Below are 25,787 nucleotides of genomic sequence, written 5' to 3' on the forward strand. Positions count from 1 at the left end.
AGTGGTGATGTATTAGTGACACGGTGGGGTGTGTAATAGATGTAGTGACACTGGTTGGGGCATATCATAGTGGTGATGTATTAGTGACACGGTGGGGTGTGTAATAGATGGAGTGACACTGGTTGGAGCATATAATAGTGGTGATGTATTAGTGACACTGGTTGGGGCATATCATGGTGATGTATTAGTGACACGGTGGGGTGTGTAATAGATGTAGTGACACTGGTTGGGGCATATCATAGTGGTGATGTATTAGTGACACGGTGGGGTGTGTAATAGATGGAGTGACACTGGTTGGGGCATATCATAGTGGTGATGTATTAGTGACACTGGTTGGGGCATATCATAGTGGTGATGTATTAGTGACACGGTGGGGTGTATAATAGACGTAGTGACACTGGTTGGGGCATATAATAGTGGTGGATGTATAGGTTAGTGTTAGGGGCACTGTGGGGTGTGTAATAGATGTAGTGAGACTCTGTAAGGTATAATACACGGCTGGTGTGGTAGTAGTAGTGACCCTGTAGTGTGTGGGTATATATATATATATATATATATATAATGTATTATCACTGTGGATGTGACATCAGTAGGCACGGTGTTCCGCTAGCTCTATGTGTAGCAGCAACAACCGGTCACACACAGCACAGGATACAGGCAGGACGGCGGCGTTAGCTATGGGGGGGGGTGTCGCAGCCCAGGCGGCAGCTGCTTTTGTCCCCCCCGCCCTTCCGTATCGCCCCCGTTGGTTGCACACACAGCACTCCGCGCATGCGCGCTGTCACCGCTCCCCGCCCGCTCCCTCCTCCTCCTCTCCCCGGTGTCAGTGTCTCTCCGCTCTCCACCCGGAGCTGCCGCTGCTGCTGGACACGGGGCGGGGGGCTTCCTGCTTACACTGCGAGGGGCGCCAGACACCTCGCCGGGAATACTGTCTGCCAGACTCCGGTACGTGTGCCCGGGGGATGCTGCCTCCTCCTGGGTGTGTGACACTGATGGTCTATGTGCTGCGTGCGGGTGTGCTGATGCTGTGTGCATGGGGCATGTGCACCTAATAGCGGTCATTGTTGCAGCCGGCTGGCTCCTGCCCCTGTGCAGCGGGTGACGGTGAGTGGCTGCTGTGGGCACCTCTGTGGCCGTGTGTTTTGTATTTGCTGCCACACTGTGCAGCCCAGCTGTGAGTGACCCCATTTGCACAGTGCATGCTGTATAATTGTGTTTATTATTATATGTTACACATGTTGCTCTGTGATCTGTGCCTGTGTGTATTGCAGTGCTGCCCAGCATCTCCCCTGTGCTATAGGATCACACACAGAGACCTCATCTCTCTGATCCTGGCATGACAACCCATGTGCTCACGCTGCCCAGCATCCTATCTGGCCATGCAGATGTGTCCACATACATTTTTGCTCAAATCCTGCCAAATAGCCCCTTTTGGGGCACCATGCAACCTTTTCTTAGAATATGTGCCTTATTCGCATCACTGAGGCGTCAAAAGTTCAGTACATGGGTACCCTGACTACTGGCGTTGGCACTTCATGTCTGTGGCTCAGTTGCTAATCTGGGTAAAAAGGTAAAACACAGAGTTCTGATACCCGCAAACTTGCTATGCCTTGCGCCACATATCGTTATACCAATTCCTATGCGGCATGTCCAAGCAAGTGTGCCTGGGACACTGTGGGCAAATTTGTGTGCGGATAGGATGCAAATAAGTTTACCTGTGGGCAGTAAGCGGGCCTCCAGCTGCTGTTGAACTACACATCCCAGCGTGCCCTGCAACAGTTTCAGCATGGCCAAAGAGCAAACCTGTGGCAGGGCATGCTGGGGTGGATAGTTCTACAACAGCTGGAGGACTGCTTATTACCCACCCCTGGTAATGCGTTCCAAGTGTCTCATGCCATATGGCGCAAAAACGCTAGGTGAATGAGGACACCTTTGTTATATGATCAGATGTTGTGTTCTTCTTTGCCATTGGTCCCCGCTGCAGGTTGGTACACCAGTCATCATGTGTTTGTGGATCTGTACAAGTTCACCTGTGCCTAATATTGATGGCTATTTTAAAACTGAGATGTTTTATTTAATTATTTTTTCAATTAAATCTAATGATCAAGGTGTAACACTATAGTACAGTACTGTACTTTCTGTAAAGCGTGAACCTGTTCTGTAAGGCTGCAATGGAGAGAAATTTGAATTAAAGTAATAGTATGGTTACAGCTATTTTAAGCCACAAGAGGAAGGATCTCACTTGCTAAAGATTGCAATCAGTATCTACAATCTGTTTCAACTTGTGTGTGTGCGCTTTTGTTTAAATGGTTACTAAATACACCAGAAATATTGCTTTTCTCCAAACTGGTCTGCAATGACAGAGGCAAGCAGTTCATAAATTTTGCAATGCTTTTATTTTTGCTATGGGGGCTAATAGCATTCTATGTTCTAGCACTCCTTGGTAGATGGCAAACTCTGTATTTAAAGGGTGTTTAGAGATTTAACATTGCTTTTATATGCAGCACTTTGTGCTTCTTCTATTTGTGACCAGGCTTCACCTTTGCAATTAGTTGACACTAATTTGTGTAGCTTGTAGGCATTTCATATGTTAATAAATAATACTTTAATAATGTGGATTATCCAATATTTACTTTGCATCTAAAATGCTAACTTCCTGCTTGCAGTATGGAGCTCACTGTGTAATTTTTTTTAAGACTTTCATTAAATACACTTCAGGGCAGAACAGGAATTTTAATTATTTTTTTTCTTTTTGCATGTCTGTTTTATAGAATAGATAAAGCTGTGCTGTAAGTTTGTTATCACATGAGACATACTTTATCTGCCTGCAGTCAGTTGGTTTTCAGTCAGATAAACGTTTACATCATTTGATTTATCTGTCCAATCTGTCAAAGAAGGCATTAACGGGTAACTACCCATTTTTGGTGGAGTCTTTATCTATTAAGGTTTAAATGGGTATGGTCTGTTTTGCAAATTTAAACCGACCTGTAGTAATTTTCTATCTAAACACTCAGGCTGGTATTCAGTTGCTGGCGAAAAGTCATTCTCGGCGAAAGTAAATGCATTCTAAGCGGAAAGTCAATGCATTCAGATAGGCGGAAAAGATTCACCACTGAATGGAGGCGGAAAAAAGTGCGGTTTTGGTGTGCATAGTTGCGGGAACCCCCATGCAGTGTTAGGACCGTTACCCCAAAGGTAAACTGCATCAAAAAAGTAAAAAAAAAAACAAAAAAAAAAACATTCGAACACCCCCAAAAAGTGCTCTTGTTTTGGGAGCGAAAACGTGTAAAGTTGGGGGGCCAACATAAAAAGTAGTGAAATAGACTCCAGGGGGTTCCCCAAGTATGCCCCAGGTGTTTTTTTCATTGCAGGTGTTGCGGCAGGTGGTTTTTCCATGATTTTTAAAACTTCACTTTAGCAACTTTTAAATATACTAGCCCCCATATTCAGGTACCCCAAATTTGCTGGAAGTAGTTATTTTGACGAAAAAATATTTCTAAATGCTATTCTTCACTCCATATGCAATACGCTAAATAGCACTTATTGAGACCATTTAAGTACCCCAAATACCTTTCAGCAGGGCTATTCGGGGGTATCAGTGCATCTTTTGGGGGGTGTCAGACTGATTTCCCCAAATCTGACAGGACTTTTCGCAGATCTAAGTTTCACCGGGACTCGTTATCACGTCCTTTACAATTTAATAGGGCGAATCGCGGGGGTGAGCGCAATACTTTTCCAGAACCTAAACTGGCGATGACTGCAAAAAGTCCGGGACTTTTCGCCGGCAATTAAATACGGGCCACAGTAGTAGATTAATTGTGTGTGTGTTTATACAGCACTTACCTGGCCTCATTCTCCTGACTTCTTCGGCTGGTCTGCTGAAGTCAATCATCTGTCTTTGGGCATCATAATCCCAGTGCCTTTATTTTGTTCATACTGTTTCTGTCTATGTACCTTGTAAGGCGCTGCGGACCTTTTGTGGCTCCATATAAATAAAGGATAGTAATAAAGTGTCAATACTTTTTTCAAATCTGATGATGTGGGTAATGCTGGGCATACACTGCCAGATAAAATGTCTGTCAGACCGACAGACATTTTATCTGGCTGGCTGCCAGCCGCAGATGTCCGCGGCATACACTGTGAGAGAAATCTCACAGTGTATAGCCCGACATCCGCGCTCCGCCCCCGGGGGAGGAGACATTTCCCTGTTCCTTCCGTAGGAAGGAACACAGGAAATGTCTGTCTGTCGGCCGCGCTGGGCATACACTGCCCGATGCGGCCGACAATTTCCCGGGTAAATATCGCATCGGACGGTAATGCTGGACAATCCAGCATGCCCGACCAAGCAATATTTAACCCTCGGTCGCCCGCATACACGCTGCAATTATCGCGGCGATCCGCCGATATCGGGCGGATCGTCCCGATAATTGCAGAGTGTATGGCCAGCATAAGCGACAGGGGACATTCTACACTTTATTTTAGTTCTATTTTAATTTTATTTGATAAATTCATCCATAGAATTTTTTTTTTACAAAAGTGTAACAGCATTTTATTGTTTACAATAGTGACAGTCAACTTGGTAAAGTATGGGAGCCTCAATGGGCCGCACTATAACCTTCAATATCTCCAGGCAATACTCTTAAGGCTGGATACAGTTAGATGTGGTAATTCACCGTGCCGGGAAAAGTGTGATAGCCTTGGGTTTTAACGCCTGGGGCTATTCAATTGCAGCCTCTTTTCCTTGTGCAGTAAATTACCCGCTAACAGGCGTTAACCCATGGAATCCGGGATAAATTCCCGGAGCTATGGATTAACACTTTCGCGGCACCCATGATCAGGGCATTTAATGCAGATTTCTGTTCGAGCCTTCTCAGGTTCGAACTGACATCCGTGTTACCTGCAGAATGCGAGCTGCCGCGGGCTATAAATGTATACCCCCTGCAGATCAATTAGCCCTGGATAATTGAATCCGGCCCTTAATCTCAGCAGTAAATTAGATTAATAACATTTAATAAATGAATGACCCCTATTTGTAATAACATATCAGCAAATCTGTTAAGCACTTGCAAGTTCTAACAAATATGACAATAAAATAGGAAGGAACTGGGGGCTGCAAGTGTAGGTTTGTAGAGCCACCTGTTACCTTGCACTGATCCACAACATCCCTTTAGCCACTTTTTCAAAATTGTTTTAATGTTTTTTTTGTCAATCGATCAATAACTTGATTACATTGTAAACCGAGATTTGTCTTGTCACTTTTTGCATGTGGAACTGCCCAAGGTGGAATCTTAAGCTGCATACACACTAGACGATAAGTTGGACTTGATGAACAATAACTATATCGTTATCGTTCATCGCGTTCAATATCGTCCAATGTGTATGCAAGACATCGTTAAAGATTTGCGCTCCCGCGAATCGTTAATCTCTTTCATCACCTGTACTTGCAAGGCAACCTGACGATATCGTCAGGTTCTGCAAGTACGGGTATGAGGGAGGGTACCATCACAGAAGAATATCGTTAACGACATTGAGCCTGGCAGTGCAGGGGAACCACTTAACGATATCGCTCATGGAGCATATCGTTAAGTGTGTATGAGCCTTTACATAGATTTTTTTTTATCTTTTGCTTTAACAACTAGATTTATACCTCTTTACCATGTAGCTGCATAGCTACTCGGAGAGGTTTACATGGCCGTCACTTAAAAAAAAAATTGTCTCACTCTTTAGCCAGTCATGGAGACGCTCAGTGGTCACTGGTGACCGAGGAAGGGTTTGAAACTATGGCTGTACTAAAGCGCTTTTGCTCTCTGTCGTATATTATGTGACTGTGGTTGCCATGGTAATTGTGTGACACTTATAAAGCGGCATTTCAATAATGGCATCTTTAGCCAAAACCCTGTTGAACAATAAACACATGTCTTTTTACAGGTATCCGTAGGGACTTATGTTTAAATACTAAATGTAAATGGTATTTGAGTCTTAAATGATGTCCACATTACAGATGTATTTAAATGGATACTGAAGATCGCTTTTTTGAAACCAAGTAATATATATATATCGTAAACCTGCGAGCTGGACCCTTAAAGCTCTATTTGTTATTACCCAGTTTTGTTTTATTACTGTTGTGCTCCCAAAACACAACAAAATATGTTGTCTCTATGTAGGTAAATGTTAATAATCTAGTGCTGCCGCATTTGGTAAAATCAGGTAACGATATATCGCGCACGCTGTCCACACTACATGAGATGTGTGTACGATAGATCGTTACTATCCGTGTCTGAATGATATATCGTACAATACATCAATATAGTATAGTATGTCCCGTTTTGTTTTTTATTTCTTCAAAGTGACTTACAAAAGATTTAACATTTAGATAGCTACATGGTTTCAGACTTGCTAGGTTAGCACAGATGTCTTTGCACACATAAGTGTTCTTATTGCTTCATTGCTCAGCCCTTTAGTTGCCAGAGGGAGGCTGCAGATCCTCACTCTAAAATGTTCTGCAAACCCCTCTGTTAACACAATAGTTCAGGTTGACTGACAGCTAAGGAAGAAAATCGGACAAATTGTGAGATTTTCGCAATCCAGATTGAGGAACAGGACACGAGTCTATTTATAGATTAGTCCTACATTCTGTCTACATCATTCTTTTGTATTCCAGTATCCTTTTGTATTTTTATGTATGTACCCGAAAACACAAAAGACTCGTATGTCTGACGTCTAAATTGTAGCGGCCAAACAACAACTAACAGCCTATAAAGAATAGTCCATTATTATTATTATCCTTTATTTATGTGGCGCCACAAATGTTCCGCAGCGCCTTACAAAGTACACAAATAAGTGAACAAGAAGCCAGTGACTTACAGGGGAATGGGATTGAAATACCGGTGACTGTTTAGCCGCCGGTTCAAATCCCGACAACGGCTGCCCGACAGGATGAAAATCCCGAAAGAGTCAGGTAAGTATGCTAACCTCCCCTGTAGTGCCTAACCCTAACCTCCCCCCGGGGGTGCCTAACCCCTCCTTACTGCTCCCTAAACCTAACCCTCCCGGTGGGAGGGATGCCTAACCCTGACCCCTAGGGATACCTAACCCTAACCACCACCTTCCCCCAAAATCTAATGGCTAACTGCCCGAAACCTAACCCCCCCCACGGCTAAAAGGACGGGCGCCCCGGACTTACCTCGTTCGGGCACGCGTCGTCCTGGATTCCGGCGTCGGGACAATGATAGGCGTCGGTATAAATCCCTAGTCGGCATTCTGCTGTCGGGATTGTGACTTGCGGCCGCCGGTCACATAACTACATCCCCTTACAGTACAGTAAAATGCAGGACAAGAACAAGGTTTATACACATTGCTGCAATAGCGATCATAATGCTCACATAAGCAACAGGACGTAAGCAACCAAGTATTAAGTGCCCAAGTGAGGAGTAGATGAAGGTATAAGTAAGGGGAAGCACAAGAGGTTAGAGGGCCCTGCTCGTGAGAGCTTACAATCTAACCATTACAATTTATACTTCTAGAGACAGATTATTTAGAGCGTTTCTGTTTTGCTTTAGGCATTATGGAAAGGGCTGATGTATTTTTAGAAGAATGTGACCATTCACAGCCAATATAAATCCTTTTAGTTAGCCGGGTTGCTTTTCAGAAGTTTGCGGTTGCACCAAAAGGCTTCTTGTGAGAGAGTCCGCGTTTCTATGTGTAAGTTAATATTGATGCATATTCGATACCTGCCTAGAAGCTAGTTCACAGTACCTGATATAGACACCTGCCTGCCCACAATTGGATAAAAAGTTCTGATTTGCCCACTGTGCCTCATCTTTTATTGGCCAACCCCCTCTTTTTTTTATTTATTTTTTTCATTCAAAACCTGGCACTGTACATCTAGAAAGTGATTTAATAGTAGTTCTATGCAGGGCCGTAACTAGGATGGTGCGACATGTGCCACGGCAGGGCAGGGGGCGCTGTTCGGCCGTGCCTGCCAATTTTATGTTTATAATCATTCTCGCTTGTAGCTTCCTCTTCTTTGATCCTTGGCATGGCCTTACTGCCTCTATCTCCACTGTGGCTGACTCTCCCCTCCATGTGGCTACCTCCCCAAGCACCTTCGGGCACATCATCCTTTATTTAGCGCACACATTTTAAAATGCTGTTTTACATGGGACTCGAACCCGCTGCTGATATCTGCTGCATATACACTACAATCTTCAGTCGGTGATCTACACTGCAGGCTTCAGGCTTGTGCTATGGCTGCTCTGATGGGCAAATCCTGCTGCAGGTGCAGCTTCCCCAGCGCTCTCCTACATCTAGAGCTGGGGAGTTATACTGCATCATTATTGTGTATCATCACTGCAGCCAGTGGATTCACACTGCTCTTCCTAGTCCAGGCCACCAAAAAGTCTAGTTACAGCTCTGGTTCTATGTGATGGCTTATACTCCACAGTATGTTAAAAAATGCATTACTGTATTTTCTGTAGTGCTAACTGCTCTGGGCCGCTTCCTGCACTCAGCTGCTGTAGCCTTGAAGAAATCATGACATGTAGAAGTGAAAGCGTTTTTTTTTTGTTTTTTTTTTACAGCTCTTCCTTATTTAATCAGAGCCTTGCAACACTGAATTGTAAAAAGTTGCTGATCTTTGCTGCTACAAATTCGTTTTTCTCAGCCAGGTTGTTTGCCCCACAGCTTGCAAAACCACCACTAAATGAATCGACCTGATGGGGGCGAGGTGCAGCTAATTCTGAGAGATCAGGTCACGCGTCCTCGGCCAATCAAACAGCGTAGCCTAAAGGTGCCCATACACCTGCGACGGATTGTCGCGATGTAGCAATGCAATCGGAAATGCCGATCTTCCGGGTGGAAACGCCGACCGCCCACCATCGATGTTCAGCGATCCGTTTTATGATCGCTGAAATTTTACATGTTAAATGTTCCCAATTAGACAATCGCGATAATTTTTTGATCGAGATCGTCAAATCGGGAAAATCCAACATTTTGAACTTCTGCGATGCCGGGTTGCTGCATCGCGGGATCGCGGCAATCCATAGCAGATGTATTGGGCCCTTTAGTTCAGTGATTGTCCTTTCACGCCCCGTTAGCATCCTGCTATTTGGTGAAAACTCTTTGTTGAATATTTCATAAACTATAGCCTCTTGTTCTTTTAATATTTTAAACTTTTTGAAATGAGAATATCTACACTCTTTAATGGTTTTTCAACAAATCTGTTAACACCTTTTTATATTTTTCTTTTTCATTTATGAAATAATGATATAATATCCAATACATTACTTGGGTGGACTTCCCTTCTCTGGGACGTCACCATTTGGTTTCTAAGGCATGCTGTATGGTTTCCATTTAATTGAACCCTCTGTGGGCCAGTTTTGGCAATGCTTGGGCAGTTCCGGAAGAGAGAAGCATTTGATGTAGCGGCTGTTGCTTGGATGAGGAATGCAAAAGGTGAGAAGAGTCCTTGCTTGCTCTCTTTTGCAGTTTACACTGTTCATTTGGCTGCATGGATACACCATTATCCCGATGCTATTATTTTTATGCTGTTCAATAACAAGTGATTTGGCGCTCACTGGACATTGGGACTGTAAATCTCAAATCTTTGTGTGTTGAAAGTTTTTTTTTATTTTGTAAGATTTGGCACAGTGCATTTAGAAATGGACATCTCTGCCGAAGTGTAACTGTTCAGCTGGGTACACATTATAAAATATATTGTTCCGATGCAGATCGGAATGATATATCGTACACCACGTATAGCATGCACGCCCGATCCGTCGTGCCCAGCTGACGCCCATCGCATTGTCCCATCTGCTGTGCTCCGCTTCAGATGGAACAATGCAATGAACAACGCTGTGTAGTTACATGCAGAGTTTAACGATACATCGTGCCATAATACGGCGGATCGTGCAGTGTGTACGGCGCATATGATGTATCGTTACATCGGCCGCCACATCTCTGGGTTGCACCGTTGTATGGAATGAACCCAGCTTTATGGTGCATACACACGGTCAGATAAACTTGACAATATAAATGATAACGAACATATAGGGCCTGATTCAGACCCACTCGCGAGCGGCTGTCCGCTCGCAAGTGGGTCGATGTTATGCACTGAGCATGCGCACGACGGAGGGAGCTCCGTCGTGCGCATGCGCCAGACGCGATGAGCGAAGGAAAGTCCTTCGCTCGTTGTGTCTGATCAAAGGGGGCGTGCTGTCGATGGTGATTGACAGCACGCCCCCTTTGGTGGGCGTGCCGGGGGCGTGCCTCCCTGACGGGGGCGTTCCCACGGGAACGCCTCCCGTCAGAAGCCGGCCCACTGACATCACTAGTGATGTCAGTGGGAGTGATTTTGGCTCTGATAGAGCCAAAATCACTCCGGAGCTTGCGATTGAAAACCTCAACCGCAGGCTCCGGCTCGCAGTTTCGATGGTCACGACCATCGCGGCCATCAAAATGCACGCTCGTATAGGCTGTGGGTGGTGACCCACAGCTATACGAGCGTCCAGGAGGACGCTCCATTTTCATGGAGGGCGGCCCTCATTCAGAGCGTGCGCTCTGCTCAGAGCGTACGACTCTGAATGAGGGCCATAGCCATCGTTCAAATCGTCAAGTTTATGGTCCCCTCAAATGACCAAACGATGGTTGATGCGCGGGGACGAATGGTCGATAACGATATCGACCATCGCCCGTGCATGTAGGCCAACTTATCGTGGGTCGTTATAGTAGTTGGGGGGTTGCTGCATGTGCTGGATGTTCGATCCAGCACATGCAGGACGATGAGATAACGTTCGTTATCTGGCCGTCGAGCATTATGACTGTGTGTACCCTCCATAAGACTTGATAACAGCTGGTTGAGATGTTGCTACACTCTCGTTTTCCTGCAGAGTGAAAATAGTTATGTGCTTAAAAAGAAATCTTGTTTGTTGTATGGCTGGTATACGTTCAGGAAGTCGGCCGTCGCAATACCGACAGCCGGCTTCCCAGTTACTTAATCCTGGCGAGGGTTAAATGACAGGCATTTAAATCTGGACGCCAGGAGACCGGCGCCCGGCATCCTGATCAAAGAGATGCCGGGCGCGGACAGCTGCGGGGGGGGGGAGGGTTAGGCACCCCCGGGGGGAGGTTAAGGTTAGGCACACCCCCTGGGGACTTAGGTTTAGGCGGTGGGGAAGGGGGGGTTAAGTTTAGGCACTTAGAGGGGGGATTAGGGTTAGGCACAGAGGGGAGGTTAGGGTTAGGCACCCCTACGGGAGGATTAGGGTTAGGGGGTAGAATTAGATTAGTTTATACTTAACTTTAGGACGATCGGGATTTCCTCCTCTGTCCGGCTGACGTTGCCAGGATTTGAACCGCCGGCCATGGGGCCGGCGGTGAATCACACTGGATGTGTACGGCCTACTTCATGCCGTGTAAGGAATGCTCTCTTTATAGCACAATGCTGATTTATAAATGTGTCCACGTACACCTATTCTCAAATTGCCCAAACAGCCTTGCATGGTGCGCCACAGATAATGCGGCTAAGCCGCCAAATGCGTCATGCCACAACGTTTTCTACCAATTTGCGACTTAATTGCATCTCCAATGAGACAAAACTACAATGCACAAATACTGTGTTCACTCCCACTAGCATTGCATGCATCAGCGGTACGCGACTGGGACGCTAACCTGGGGAAATTGACGGGAACGAAAAACCGATACGGATGAGCTGCGCCACGCATCCCGACACGTTAGTTTGTTCTTAATCTCCATTTTTATTACAACTCCTAATCCTTCCTGCCTTATAAGCCTCTTAGGAGGCAGCTGCAATGCAACACAGTCGCTAAATTAAGAAATGGGTAAGAAAGTCCGGGAATCGCTACCTCTGGCGGAACGTCTAAGTCACACCATGCATCTCGCGCCACATTGCGAAAAAAGGATGTTTGAATTAGGGATGTGCAGGCTCGGATAGGTTCGAGTTTGCACGTTGAGTTCGGATTTTTCCCTCCAAAAAAAACGGAACTCAGAAAGAGGCAAAACGTCATCTTGCATGGACGAACATCATCATTCCTAAGTCCAGGAATGATGATGTTCGCCCATGCAAGATGACGTTTTGCCTCTTTCTAAGTCCAGGAATGATGATGTTCGCCCATGCAAGATGACGTTTTGCCTCTTTCTGAGTTCTGTTTTTTTGGAGGGAAAAATCCGAACTCAACGTGCAAACTCGAACCTATCCGAGCCTGCACATCCCTAGTTTGAATACTGTATGTTTTGTCAGCAACTGTACACTGTAGCAGAAAGGCGCACCATTCTATAGTATTTAGCCCTTTTTTTTTTATTAATTATGCTAACAGCGTGCGCTTATTTGACAATGATTAAACAACCTTTCTATCTGCCCTAGGTGGCCACACTTTTACAATTTGTAATCTATTGTTAGAGAAAAGTCAAAGTACAGTTCTGAATATAATTGTAGAAACTTCTGTATTCTGTAAATCTCCATCGATACAGAAAATCATCCAGTCATGTAGTGACAGAACATTAACTATAATCTAAATGCAATTTACTTTTGTTATCAACGTCACATAAATGGGCCAGTTATAGTGTTACCAACATTGTCATTCTTACTTATTTGGTTGCTGTTGCAGTAGCATTTGTTGTGACGCTACTTGTTTTATTTATTTTATTACCAGTTATTTATATAGCGCACACATATTCTGCAGTGCTTTACAGAGAATATTTTGGCCATTCACATCAGTCCCTGCCCCAGTGGAGCTTACAATCTATACTCCCTACCACATGCTCACATACACACTAGGGTTAATTTTTGGTGGGAGCCAATTAACCTACCAGTATATTTTTGGAGTGTGGGAGGAAACCAGAGTACCCGGAGGAAACCCACGCAAGCACAGGGAGAATATACAAACTCCGCACAGTTAGGGCCGTAGTGGGAATCGAACCCATGACCTCAGTGCTGTGAGGCAGTAATGCTAACCATTACACCGTCTGTTGTTCCATTTCCATGTATTTAAGCATTTGAAGTCATTTGTAAAACATATTCATGTTAGTTTGACTACATCTTCAACACAATTTCATTGCTTTAGCGCTTTAGATGCGTTTTATACCAGTGTTAAAGAAATGCACGTAAAAAAAACGCTACTGGTTACGCAGCCTATCATCACCTCCTTCCCCCAAATTCTAAGGTAAAGTTTTAAGACTCTATACGTGACACATCAAGCTTTCTGTAAAGCATTTCAGGCAGGAAATTAATTTAACAGGTCAGAAATGTTTTTTTTTTTTTTTTTTTTAGTTTTAATTAACTTTTATAAAGACTTCTGTAGTATAATATATTTTTTATGATCCTTTGGGGGCAGTTTGATTGCTTGTGATGGTCAGGATTTGCTAGTGTTTGACCCATTTTCCTTGCAAGTACTGGCCACAATCATCCTAGATTACACTTTCCAGCCCCTAGTGGTGCGCTGGGAGATCTGTGGTGTTGCGCTGCTGATAGTTGGATCGCACCCATTATGTGCTCCATTCTCATAGTGTTCTAAAGGGGCTACTATGCAGTGAACGACAGAGTGCAGTGTCATTCCTTGCTGCATTTACCAGCCTGGCGCCATTCATCGCATCGACCCATCTGCTGCACAGCAGATTGGCCCATATGATGAATGACCCGTGGCACACGTGACCGGGCATACACGCTATGCGTTTCGTGCAATATATGGTTCCAATCTGCGTCGGAACGATATATTGTGTAATAGGTCGCATAGTGCCCAGCTTCCCAAACTCCGCCATTACAGTCCTGGTTTTAAGGATATCCAAGCTTCAGTCCAGATGGTTAAATCAGATTGACTGAGGTCCTAATTAAGTCACCTGTGCTCAAGCATGAATATACTTTTAAAACGTGGACTGTAATGGTGGAGTTTGGGAACCTCTGGCATAGCGTTGTACCCAGCTTTACTGTCTATTGTATGATTAGACATTTAAACTGATATTGAGGGACAATTCAGTTTAGCCTGTAGGTGCTATGATGCGAGTTATCCAGGAGGACATTGTTCCTTTTGTATAGACCTTGCACAGTTGTGTTTGCTCAGTACCACTGACGGCAATTACTCACAGGTGTAGTAGTAGTAGATAGTGTGGGTCAGCGTGTCACCCATTCCTGTGTGTGTGAATTGGTTTAGCTGGAGGAGTAAGTGTTTTCTTTTCCGCATTTGAAGTGTATCCAGGGTGTTGTCTTCACATATATATTTTTTTTAAATGTGCTTTGTGTCTCTCCCAGCCTTATATACAATAGTATTAGATACCGTGTGAATAACAGAACAATGTGCCACATTGTTTTCCTGTAATAATCGGAACATAAAAAGGACAGTAAAGCTCAGCATTTCTCTCTTTGTGTTGCGTGCAGGACAGTGACACTGAGGATATTGCTTATTTATGTTCTGTTTGGTTATACACATTCCAGTGGGAGTCTGTGGATTTGTTTACACACTGAGGTCTCCTCTGCCTCCTTCCTCACACTCAATGGGGTCAGTGCGCCTCTACTAGAATGTCATAAATGCCTGGGCGAGTCGCCAGGTAGCCATGGTGCAACAACTCTTTGTGGGAAAATAAACACAATTTATTGAGAATAATATTCAATACTCTTGTTCAGGATTATTTCAAATATTACACAACACAAGATTCATTGCACTTCCTCTTTACATCTACTCTGGGGTGGCACTTCCTCTTTACATTACTCAGGTGTGGCACTTCCTCTTTACATCTAGTCTGGGGTGGCACTTCCTCTTTACATCTAGTTTTGGGTGGCACTTCCTCTTTACATCTACCCTGGGGTGGCACTTCCTCTTTACATCTACCCTGGGGTGGCACTTCCTCTTTACATCTACCCTGGGGTGGCACTTCCTCTTTACATCTACCCTGGGGTGGCACTTCCTCTTTACATCTACCCTGGGGTGGCACTTCCTCTTTACATCTACCCTGGGGTGGCACTTCCTCTTTACATCTACCCTGGGGTGGCACTTCCTCTTTACATCTACTCAGGGGTGGCACTTCCTCTTTACATCTAGTTTGGGGTGGCACTTCCTCTTTACATCTAGTTTGGGGTGGCACTTCCTCTTTACATCTACCCTGGGGTGGCACTTACTCATTACATCTATTTAGGGGTGTAGCCAGAACTTTGTGGGTCCCAAAGCAACATTTTTTAAGTGCCCCTCCCCAATGCTTCTATAGAGACACCTTTCTCCACAGTGATTGTTCATTCTATGCCCCAAAGTATTGCCATAGTTCATTTTATGCCCTGTAGTAGTGCCCTAGTTCACATTATTCCTAGTGCCACATTGTATTACCCTCCGTTCACAATATGCCACACTGTAGTGCTGCAAGTACACTTTGTCACACAGTGCCTCCAGTTCACATTGTGAGGGGGATCGTTCCTAATGCAGGACATTCCATTTTGAGTGGAGATCTTCTTAATTTAGTCACACTGTCCCTTTCTGGCACAGTCCTAATTTTGGTGCTCAATTCCCAGCCCTCAGCTTCCCAAAGGCTGTAAACAAGGAAAAGCCTACTCTCCGACAGTGCTGGGTTTTCTGACTAGCTCAGCTGTGTCTGAGTGTGAGACAGGTGTGTGGGAGATGGATCGTATTATTGTGGAGCTTTCCTGAGAGGGAGAGACAGAGATCACCACTGCCGTGTCCCCCTTTTCAGACCCGGCAACGGACCATCACCAATTTCATAGCAGCCAATTTTGGGAACTTGCTAGACAATATATAAGCTGGTTCCATGGGCACCCAAGGCCCCATAGTAATGACACCCCTTGCACCCACTAAAGCTACAGCCTTGGAGCAACCTAATGTGATCCTGTTGCCAAAAATATGGTGATTCAGTTACCTCAAATTACAGCCTGTAACAAAATGTTAGGTCCATCTCCTTTTACAAATGAGCTTGTATTTAGAAACTTTAATATAATACAGAATTTTGAGGTAATATCCCAGTTTGTGAATAAATAATCAAACTTTTTTACCTTTTTTAGTAACGTAATCACCTTTATTGTTGTACGTTTTAATTTAACCATATCATAGTTATGGCTGCTTAAATTGTTTTATTTCCATTATATTATTGACCTTGACAAAGGCCCATGCACAGGACCGAAACGTCGGATTTTGATATGCTGTAAAATTTTTACTGAGATGTAATTAAGAAATGTTTTTAAGAAGACTGGTGAGTGCTACCCCCCCCTTTTTTCTACTTTTATATATATATATATATATATATACATATATATATATATATATATATATATATATATATATATATAGCTTTATATGCACATGAATGAAAGCCTGTCCATAATATTGTTTTCATTCAAGGAACACTGATAGTTTAAAGAGCCCTAATACGAAGTACTAGCTCACAAACCAAAATTACCTTCCTCTATTAGGAAAATAAATATATATATTATATTAGCATTCCCGCTAGGCTGTTTCAGTGGGGCGCCGTGCCCTGCCCTATTTCTGAAGGGCAGAAAGCACCCTGCCCTACAGCGCGGCACCCGCTGAAACAGCCTGCGGCTTCTGTCCTCCAGCGGGTGGGGAAAACTGCAGAGCAGCAGTCACCGCCGGTGAATTGTGCGCCCGGCATCCATTCACAGTGACCGCGGCGCTTGGGAGCTGCCTGGCATGTCCATAAGTGCCGGGCACGCCCCCAAGAGTCATAAAAGGGGAGGTGTCATAGACACGCCCCCTTTTCATTGGTCACGCTCCCTTTTCGGGCGTGCGCAGAAGTGCCCTTACTCTAGGTCCCAGCAGCCGCGTCGAGTCAACGAGACCAGGGGGTGTGGCGCATCCCGATGATGTCAACGCCTCTGTCCCCGGTGGTTGCGATGGCAACCTATACCGCTTCCCCGACCACGGCTGTAAATAGACACAAAGTAGAAGAATGCATAGTGAGACATGTTAGTATAAAAACTGTTACAATAGGAAAGGACAGACAAACCATATTATACAAATAATAATTCAAATAATTCAAATAACGACATGCAAATGACTATGGCACACTCCTCCAAAAATCAATAGAAACGCCTATATATCAGATTTAAGTAAAACTGTTCGCTAAGTCCTCGGGGTGCAACAGTACTTAACCGAAAAATCCTTGAGGCTTCTAACTTTAATAGGGACTTCACTCGATCACCTCCTCGTATGTTTTCTGGAACGTGGTCTATGATTTTATATTTTAGAGATGACAATTGATGTGGTTTCTCTCTGAAGTGACATGCTACTGGTTGATCCATATTTTTATTGTTCAAGGCAGCTTTGATCGCTGACCTATGTAGAGCCAATGCGCTCTTATAATTTTCGGGATGTCATGCCAACATAATAAAGCCCACAGGGGCATATGATGATATAAATCACTAAGGTTGAGTTACATGACAGCACATGTTTGATGCGAAAGGTTTTATCTGTGTGCGGATGTTGGAATGTTGCCATTGCAACTGCCGGGGACAGAGCCGTTAAAGTCATCGGGACGCCCCACACACCCTGGTCTCGTGGACCCGACGCGGCTGCTGCGTTCACCATCTTGTCTGTGGTGGGGGATATAAGGTAAGCTGATTGATTGTTTTATCTTTTTGTCTGTCTTCCTAGCGACGGGGCACAAGAGCCCTGAAACGTTGAAGTAAAAATGTTCACTTGATGATCGATCTCCAGTGCCGTGTATTATTTCACTCTAAGACAGGAGTCTTCAACCTTGGTCCTCCAGCTGCTATGGAACTACAGTTCCCAGGATGCCCTGCCACAGTTTTAGCTTGCTGTTGTATCAAAACGGTGACAAGGCATGCTGGGATGTGCAGTTCCACAGCAGCTTGGAGGGCCAAGGTTGAAGACCTATGCTCTAAGGGGTGATTCCACTTGTCTTGTATAACATAACATTTCAAGGGCAAGCAGCTATATATACTACTATATATATATATATATATATACTACTATACTACTATATATTTGGAGTGCTGAACCCCCCCTTTAGAATGTAAGCTCTCATGAGCAGGGCCCTCACCCCTCATGTGCTTTTCATCCCTTACCTATAGTATCATGTACTCCTAACTCCCCAATCGGCACCTAACACTTGGTTGCTGACGCCCTGCTGCTTGTGTTATGCAGCTATGTTTATAAACCATGTCCGTGTCCTGCATTGTTTTGTACTACTATTGTTTTTTCTTTTATGCTCATTTATGTACTGTGTAAGGCGCTGTGGAAGCTATGTGGTGCCATATAAATAAAGGATAATAATAAAATATATATTTATATTATTATGCTATTATGCAGCATAGATTCGGTGGCACTCAGGATGACTTAATAATACACACAAACAACGCTAATAGAGTGAATCGACGTTTCAATTCTCACTGCATTTTCTGCAGGATACAAGTGAATACAGAGAAACATCTTACCTATTGTGCCATTTTTTAGGAGCTAAGCACAGTCTGGTCACAGTAAAATGATAGAATAATTGATCATGCATCGCCGCAGCTGAGAGGAGGAGATAGGTCCTTCTTCAAATTGAATCGCGGTGGAGCTTACAAATTAGAAACCCTGGCTGCTAAGGGGTTAAATGAACAGTCCGGTATACAGTGCTTCTTATAATTCTAATGGAGACTGTCAGCACATGTACCCCGGTTCAGTTAGGTTTGTGTTATATAGGATAGTTTTCTCTATGCAAGAGAGAGCTTTGTGAGTTTTCAGCTGTGCTCGCTCTGTTGTTTTCTCATCTGCTTCATTAGAGGTGAATTACTCCGTAGTTGTCTAGCCATATACTTTCTTTATGTAGTTAGGTCTGAATAATGGTTTCTGTCGTACCTGCAATTATATGTAATTAGTAATGGTTAACTTATAATGGTGGAGTTCTCTCATAACACCATCATTTCACAATTGCACTTATTTATCTCACACATTGGGCCTGATTCAGACCCGCTCGCTAGATGCGGCCGCTCGCTCCCAGCGTATGTAAATTCATCTAAGTGACGTCAAGGCAGGCGCTCACACAGCAAGGCATAAGCACTCCCACTATGTCTTGGCGAGTAATCATTTTGTGTTTCCAGACGCCCACCAGCCTGTCTTTAGCGGCCTACTAGCGTACATCATCTCCAGGAAGTATATACAACCATCGGTACATCGGGTTCCATCGGATCTGACAGCAGCGCTTGCGGTTGATTGTGCCCTACCGCAATCTCTGCGAGCAGTTCAGTGTAAAATTCAACCAGGTGACGTGTACTATGACGCTGCCTGATAATTATGCACACCTCTGAAACGGCGTTGAAACACTCAGGCACGCCTGTGACTGCAACTCCACTCCCCCGTTACTACTGGCCTGCCCCTGTTACCAACCACAAACTGCCTCTCCTGTCACTCATTCCACTGGGCTGTCTTTGCAGGGCGAGCGAGCACATTCCGATCGCTCGTATTAGTTTGCGCACATGCACTGCGAACTACACGCATGCGCACATTAACGAACATCGTCTGCAACAAGCGGCCACTTGCTAGCGAGCAGGTCTGAATCAGGCCCATTGTTCATGGTATGCAACCGGGAAGCCGACTGCCTAAATACCGGCAGCCGGCTTCCCGACTGTCATATCCCGGCAAGGGTGAAATGCCGAATGCCGGGCGTCTAGATGTAGACGCCCGCATTTCCCCGACGCCGGGAGACCGGCGCCCGACATCCCGATCGTAGCAATGCCGGGCGCCGCGAGCAGACAGTCGCGGGGGGGGAGGGTTAGGTTTAGGGCTCCCGGGGGGGACTTAGGGTTAGGCACCCCCCCGGGAGGTTTAGGGTTAGGCTAGGGGAAGGGAGGGTTAGGGTTAGGCACCCCCGGGGGGATTTAGGGTTAGGCACCCCCTCGGGGGACTTAGGTTTAGGCAGCGGGGAAGGGGGTGGTTAGGGTTAGGCACTTAGAGGGGGGATTAGGGTTAGGCACTTGGGGGAGACGTTAGGGTTAGGCACCCCTAAGGAGGGTTAGGGGGGTTAGGTTAGTAGATACTCCCCTATCCACGATCGGGATTTCCAGCGCTGTCGGGCTTCTGCTGCTTCGAACTCTGCTCATGTCGGGCTGCCGCTGACGGGAATCGAACCATATTTCATTCCCCATTCCTTGTTCATTGCTCTTGTTCCTTACATAAATGTAACATTGTGTGTATCTATTTTAGACACATACTGTATTAGCTAATTTAGTTACTTTGTAACTAACAGTAGTGACTCTTTTGAATGTTCAATTTTGTACTCTGCAGGCTTCTGTATTTTACAATTATTTTGTTGGTGGGTTGTCACATTATGACGTCGTTGGACCCCCGCGTCTGACGGGATCCGAGCGTCTGTTCACTGGTGATCTGAGCTATATAGGTAAGATGTTTCTCTGTATTCACTTGTATCCTGATGAAAATGCATTAAGCATTGAAACGTTGATTCACTCTATTAGCGGTGTTTGTGTGCATTATTAAGTTGTCCTGAGTGCCACCGAATCTATGTTGCATAAATATTTATCCCCCTGCTTAGGGAGGTAAAAGGGGGGCACCGGACGCATTTTGTGTCTTTACGGTACAGGAGTGCCGTCTATTGAAGGAAAAAATAAATAAATATATATATATATATATATATATATATATATATATATGAGAGAGAGACCGTGACACATCACCAATGGATTTTTCACCTACTAGTGTTCATTCTAGTACCCTGCACCTGTCACAACCCGTGCCGTTACTGCCTGGGGTGTCTCTCTGCTCTGGTGCTTCTAGCACACTCAGGGGAGCCACCAAACTGCTGAGATGCAGACCAGAGTTTGCTAGAAGCACCAGAGCAGGGAGCAGCACCCCAGGCAGGAAAGAGAAACCTCACGGGTTGTGACATGTGCAGATTGCTAAAATGAACACTATCCTAAATCTTAGTGGGACAGGCATCATACATTGGTAAAAGTCTTCCTTAAATATGCACAAAGTACTCCCCATCATCACCACCATGTGTGCACGCAGGTCCGCCTGTGGTGCCATCAGATGAAGTCACACGCCATCTCTGGGGCGGCCACCTGACAGTCAACCCCCTGCCCGAGTTGCCCGGACAACACCCTCATGCGATGGCATCTTGATGGCATACAGGGCCTTCTCCCAGGAGAAGCTGTAACGGAATTGTACTGGCATATAGATGTGATTGCAGCAATATGGAATGGGAACACATCAAACAGCCCCTCTCTGCGCGCCAGATCCTGTGTGATTCTGCTAGCGCTGAGCGTCTTTTTTTTTTTTGTGTGTGTTTTGTGTCGCAATGGGATGTGACTAAGACGCACCAGGAGGCTCCACAGATTTATTTATATGCGATACTTGTATATCTGTTTGTGACTGAGGGCCATATTCAATGAGAAGCGAAAAGTTAGAGGTCGGACTTTTCGAAATCATCGCCGTTTTTCCAGGGGATAAAATATCGGGCGCGTGCCCGCTTATCCCCGTATTCAATTAGGATCCGGCGAAAACGGGACCCGGCGGAAAGGTAAGTATCGTAAAGTCCTGTCACTTTTGGGGAAATCCGCCTGTCACCCCCCCCCTCTTCTCCCCAAGAGATGGGTACCCCCAAATTGGCCTGCTAAAGGTAATTGGGGTTTTTAAACAGCTGCGGAAGGTGCATTAATGCGTCTTTGAAGAAGTGGTGAAGAATAGCATTTAGCTTTATTTTTTTGGGAAAAAAAAACAGTTCCATCAAATTTGGGGTACATGAAAATGGGTGCAAGCACATATTTAAGTCCCTGAAGTGATTTTTTTTTTTTAAAAATCCACCTGCCACAACCACCCGCATTCTAGAAAACACCTGCCGCATACTTGGGGACCCCCCCCCTGCGTATATTTCGGTAGTTTTTAAGTTTGTCCCCCAAGTTTTTATTTTTTTTGCCCCCATAACGAAACCACTTTTCTTTGGGTTGTCCTATCTAACTTTTTTAACTTTTTTTTAACACAGATTCTTCTAAGGGGACATTCCAAAGGCTGCAGGGTCCTTTTAAAATTCTGCACCCCAAAACCCCAATTCTGCACTTATGCAGTGGGGAAAACTTTTATCCCAGATTTTACAAAGACTTTTCGCACCTGCAAAGAGTCTTTGAAATTGAATATGTGGATAAGTGAAAATGACGTCATCGGCGTTAAGTTATCACCGATAACGGACTTTTTCGCACCAAATTGAATATGGCCCCGAGTCTGAATCTGTATATGAAGAGCTATGATACAGCGGTCGCAGATTTTTGTTTTCAACGCCAAGTTCCATTGTGCTTAACTTTACAGACCCAGTCACACGCAGGTATATCAAAGTGAATCAGTGCAGTCTCCTGGCGCGTCTTAGTAACATCACAGTTACGACTAAGATGCATTTTCGGACGAAAAAGACGCTTGACGCAAGCAGAGTGGTGCAGGACCTGGCGGCTCACTCATGCCAGGAGTCTCTTGCCTCTGATCCTGACTATATATTGGGCAGTTTACACTCTGGTTATTATTACTCTTGAATATATAAAGCTGTGAACAGCATGATGGTACAGTATAATGAGAGAGAAATCCTAATGCTGTATCACACTGTAAATGCATGCTTATGTTTAGTTATGTGTCGTCTGTTCAGCTAGTGGCCTAATGTGTTGGTGACAGCTATGCTTTTAGGTCCATCTTCTAGATCCGAGTCTGTGGATGCAGCTTGTCAGCACATACAGTATATGCCATTGTTTTGCCCAGTGTTTATAGGCCATACAGTTTATGAAACACAGATGGAGTATTTTTTCTCTTTTGAATAGCCGTCTACAAATTTAACAAACTTTTTTTTTTCCCCTTCACATCTTCACATCTTCACATCTTCCATTGTAATTGTATTTGAAATAAACAGTCTGCACCGTAAACACTCATAGTCTGGAAGATAATTGTTTTCAAATTTATTATTATTATTATTATTATTACCAGTTATTTATATAGCGCACACATATTCCGCAGCGCTTTACAGAGAAATTTATGTTAAATATGGATCCACATCCATAATTGAAGCACTGCAATTAATTCTCAGCGTATGTGTTGCAACTTAATTTGACACCTCTCCTTTAAAACTCAATTTAAGTGCTAACGAAGTTTTGTACGGATCCATTTAGAAATGGGTATCTTAGGGTTTAGTCGATGGTGGACAGAGATTCGCTTAGGGATTGATCCTGGAATATACACTGGTTATTTAGACAGGCTTATTAACATAATGGCTGATTGAATATAGAAGAGAAAGTAAATGGTTATTTAGGCCTTCGGTGAAGTGAGTTGGGTATGGGGCTCCGGCTGTCGGGATGGCGGCTGTCCGATTACCGACAGCGGCACTCCGATGGTCTCAATCCTGACACTAACAGGTAAGTTCCCTAACACTAACCCTTACCCCTAACCCTCCCTCCTCGTTGCCTGAACCTTCCCTCCCCCCCTTGTGCCTAAACCTACCCTCCCCCTCACCGCACCCTAAACCTAACCCTAGCCCACGATACTTACCTTCGGGATGCCAGCGGACGGGCGCTCCGTCGCTAGGGGTCTCGCACCAAACTGGGTGAGCTGTCGATGGTGAGTGACAGCTCGCCCCATTTGGGAGGCGGGCAGGGGGCGTGGCCGGCCAAAAGGAGGCGTTCCCGACAGAACGCTTGTCGTTTGGGGGCGGCCCCACTGACATCGGCAATGATGTCAGTGGGGAGCTTCCTGCTCGATCAGAGCAGGAAGCTTCCTGGGGTTTGCGGTTGACGAGACCCAACCTTAGGGTCTCTTCGCAAGCCCTGACTATCACCCTGGTCGATTGCAAGAGCTGTGGGTGGTAACCCACAGCCTAGCGATCGACCAGGAGGTGGCACTTAAAAAAGTAAGCGGCCGCCCTCATTCAGAACGATCGCTTGCGGCAAGCGATTGACTCTGAATGAGGTCCTTAGTCTCTTCTTGACTTTTTACATCTATTTTGTTCTCCTCAGCCATATAAGTGTAAGGGACCAACTCTGTCATTATCTTCCTCGTCACCTACACTCTGCCATCTACCTTTTTGCATTGTAATGTTAATTATATGTTGCCACATATAAACAGGAGACCTTTATGAAACTGATAACTGCAAAACATAGGGGCTGTTTCAGAGGTGGTTGCTATTGCAGCCGAGGCTGAGACCTTTATGAAAACCGATGTCGCTGCATCTTTATTCTAATACCGCGGCTTATGGGCGTCCTATTGAATTGCATGGTGAATTTGCAGATGTTTTGACAAAGACGCAGTATCGGTGCACCCTCGGCTAGACCATTGGATATTGCCTATGGCAGACGCAGAATGTTCCAGTGTCCATGCTATTTCGATTACCCCCATAGTCCACCATCATTGCTTTCGTTTTATAAAATGTGATGGACAAGAACTTAGAAGCTGATTGGTTTTTTTGTTTGGTTGGCTTTGATAACAGTGTACAGTACCTGTTTCCAGCAATGCCACCAATGTCTTTCATTGGAATGTAGTTATTAGAATATTAGAATACTGGCACCGGAATCCTGATGGTAAGTATTGGGGTTAGAGGGAGGGTTAAGGTGCCCTTCCACTTGTAGATGTGGCGACGACGGCACGATTACGACATCGTAATCGTCTCGTCGTCTCCCTAGGGGTAAAGTGCATACAGTAAACGTTCAGACGTTCACTGTATGCACATCAATCATCCCCGAACATGGGCAACCTGACGACGGTCATCGGGTTGACCGTCTTGTTCGGGCGATGATAGATGTCGGAAACGACAAGCGGGCCCGCGCCTCGCTGGTCGTTTTAGACATTTAAATGTTCGAATTGCAGCCGATACCTGAGTGATTGCACGATTACGATGTCGTAATCGTGCAATCGCTCTGTATTATCGACAAGTGGATGGGCACGTTTAGGGTTAGGCACTAGGGGAGGGATAGGCGGTGGGGGGTGGGGGGGACAGGATTACTGTGCAGAAGGGTTAGGCTGTGGGAAAGGTGGGTTGGGGTAGACTGTACCTTCAGGTATCGGGATTCTGACTGTCGGGATACTGCTGTCTGTGGGTCTGATTCAGAGCCGGACGCTATTTGCGCTCGCTCGTTCAGGAAAAGGGGTTAGCTATTCAAATTAACTGTTTGCTCTTTGCGGTCTGTTGACGCCTCTATGTCTGAACGAGCGAACAAAACTTGCGGTCGTAATTGTGAAAAAAATGCCCCCTGGCCGCTCACATCATACGTCATATCCGCTATTTATTAGATTAATCGAGTACATCGAACGGTGTCTGAACTGCTCGCTATTCTTGTGGTTGGTCTTTCCTACCGCAATCTTGCGAGCAGTTCTGACTATAAAATAACCAAGTGACGTGGTCGATGACGCTGCTGTATTAATTATGCACACCCTTAAAACGCCCGGCACACCTGCGTTCTGATCTCCACTCCCCATTTTCAAGCACCATCCCCTGTTACCACCCACAAATGCCTCCTCCTGTCACTCAAAATAGCAGGCATTCGCTATTTAGCGAGCACACGATTTTCGGCCGCACTGACTGGTTCGCGCATGCGTATTACAATCCGTACGCATGCGCAGATGTGCGAACATCGCTCGGAATGAACGAGTGGCCGCTTACAAGTGGCTCTGAATGAAGCCCTGTATTCTGACCCCCGGCATTCCGACTGCCGGTAACCCGTACCCAACCCCTTTTATTTTGTCATGTTAATAAATACGCAGCTTTTATCTGGACTGCATTAAATGAAGTTTGTAAGCCTCATACATGGGCAGTAATTGTAAGCACTTATCCCGTGT

General features: G+C 45.1%; 1 protein-coding gene across 2 annotated transcripts in view; it reads left to right on the forward strand.

Moving 5' to 3' along the window:
• Nucleotides 1-764: 764 nt before the first annotated feature.
• Nucleotides 765-25,787, forward strand: part of FUT8 (fucosyltransferase 8) — a 233,275-nt gene continuing 208,252 nt past the window's right edge. For both annotated transcript variants that reach the window (XM_088465340.1, XM_088465341.1), the window contains exon 1: nt 765-945. The gene's annotated coding sequence lies outside the window, so the exon portion shown is untranslated. The remainder of the gene's footprint in view (nt 946-25,787) is intronic.

This window comes from Taudactylus pleione, unplaced genomic scaffold, assembly GCF_031769625.1.
Source record: "Taudactylus pleione unplaced genomic scaffold, aTauple2 ptg001956l, whole genome shotgun sequence".
Classification (NCBI taxonomy): Eukaryota; Metazoa; Chordata; class Amphibia; order Anura; family Myobatrachidae; genus Taudactylus; species Taudactylus pleione.